This window comes from Pteropus vampyrus, unplaced genomic scaffold (assembly GCF_000151845.1).
Source record: "Pteropus vampyrus isolate Shadow unplaced genomic scaffold, Pvam_2.0 Scaffold457, whole genome shotgun sequence".
Classification (NCBI taxonomy): domain Eukaryota; kingdom Metazoa; phylum Chordata; class Mammalia; order Chiroptera; family Pteropodidae; genus Pteropus; species Pteropus vampyrus.
This window is the reverse complement of record NW_011889238.1, coordinates 148728-151022: the sequence shown is the minus strand read 5'-3', so window position 1 is coordinate 151022 and position 2295 is coordinate 148728.

Below are 2295 nucleotides of genomic sequence, written 5' to 3'. Positions count from 1 at the left end.
ATCCACGCGGGAGTTCGGGGCCTTAATGAAGCCATTAGCCAAAGGCCATTCGGAGGAGGAAATGGGGAGACGGAACTCTGAGCACATTACCTGTAATGAACCCAAGAAGGGACCGCGGGGATTCTTAGCACCTGTGATGGCCGGCGTGCGCGCTGCAGCCCAGCTCCAGGAACCCCGTGGACCCTGCAGAAGACTCCCCGGGGGCGCGCGCGTGCGGGCTGCTCTGCTCTCCGTTCCTGACAGACGCCTCTTCCCACGCTGTGTCGTTCAATGCCAAAGGTCGTTTCTGGGTCAGCTGCTTCCGCTGCAGAAAGGACTTTGAAAATCTCTCCCGTTGCATCTCCCACTTCGAAGCGGGGCAGTGTTTCTGGAGACGGACTTGGGTAAAAGGTGCCCAGAGATGTCCCAAAGCCACAGACGCGCTTTCATCCTCAGCCAGCCAGAAAGAGAACCATTTCAAAAGTGCACGCAGGTCGCGCTCACGGACTCGAGAGAAGTGCTCTGGCCATCGCTTTCCGAGCACGACGCACAGGGGTGCCGTACTGATCACTGGGCACGGAGCCACGAGGAGCCATGAAGGCCCCCTCCCTGCCATGGGGGGCTCCTGTGAGCACAGGGGAAGGCAGGGCGGTTTGCTGAGAAGTCTGCATAGAAAACGAAGCCCATAGTTCCCTGGTGTCCACCGCAATGACTGTGGGCATTTGGGGACGAGTCCTGCCTCACAGGCCTCGTGGTGGACGGACGTCTGCTGTCGCTGCTCTTTGCCTGGTGGGAATCTCTCTGTTCCCTCCCCTCCTTTCTTCCCGCGGGACTCGGTCTTGGCAGACACATCACTCGGAGCGGCCCCATCCTCCCTCGGGCTCTGGGGAAAATCGGGTTCTCGTCCAGCCTCTGGAGGCTGCCACTTCCGGCTCACGCGGCCTCCCTGCGACCTCGGCCTGCGTCACCAGTCACCACACCTCCTTTTCCTCTGACCCACACGCTGCTGCTTCTGAGAATGCTCACGGTTACATTGGGCCCACCCCAGATAACCCAGCATAATCTTCTTATCTCAAGATACTTACTTAATCACAACCTCAAAGTCCCTTTTACAGTGTGAGGACACCAATCCACAGGTCCCGGAGATTAGCTCATGGGTGTCTCGGTGGGGAGGTGCAGGAGCCCACCAACCACAGAAGCTTCGTGCTCAAACCAGCCAGAATTAGTTTGTCACCCACGACCACAACCGAACTGAGGTGTAGCTTCTGCGTGGTGTCTGCAATAGAGATAAAAAAGGGTAAATATCTCTTGATTGTTGTTAGAACCCAGGAGGATGATTATAAATAAACCAAAAGTCAGTTGTTCAGCATTCTTGGGAAATTATTCCAAAGACCGAGTTCCTAAGGTGAGCGCCCTGGTGTCTCGTCCAAACAAGGACAGGTGGGCGTGCGCCAGGAAGGTCCCCCGACCCAGCCGACCAGCTCCCCTGACCCGGGCCTGTCTGCTTCTCCCGCAGGACACCGAGATCCTGAACACCGCCATACTCACAGGCAAGACGGTCGCCTTGCCCGTCAAGGTGGTCTCTGTGGAGGAGAGTGGCGCCGTGGCGGACATCTCAGAGGCCGTGGAATGCAGGTCCGCGGACGAGGACGTCCTCAAAGTAAGTGACTCCGTCAGCCCCCTGGAGTGGGCCGATGGGACCGTCACCTGAGCATCCCGTGGGTGAAGAGAGTTAAGCCCGGGGAAATTAGAGGCTCGACCGTTCGGCTTGTGTACACCGCACTGCCGGGCGATTTTATGTAAAAATCAGCTCGTTTTCACAGTGGCGGCAACCAGTTATAAGGTTTTTTAGTGGGCAAGAAATTAAAAACTTAAATACATCTGCAGGGTGGGTCAAGCCCACGTGGCAGCTGCCGGAACTCCAGTTCTTTAAGGCAAACGATGAACCGGGGGTCAAACTGAGCCCGCCGCCTGACGTAAAGTTTGATCGGAGGCCGACGACGTGACTTTTTCCGTAGGGTCTGTGGCTGCATTTGTGTGACAACGGGACAGTTGAGTCATCGTGACAGAGCCCACGCGGCTCGCAAGTCCAAAATACATACCTTTTGCACAAAAAAGCATCCAGATAATGGTCTTTTTCCCCCTCTAATGGAGTCTGACGGATAGCACCCCGTCTTTTCTGGGGTGTTAAAGCCCCGAGTGAGTAGAAGAGAGGGAGGACTGGGTGGAGAGACCCTGTCTGCACGCCCCACGCCCAGCGCGGGCCCGCGGCAGCCCGGCGGGGCCCACTGTCCCCTGCACCGGGTGCGGCCACCG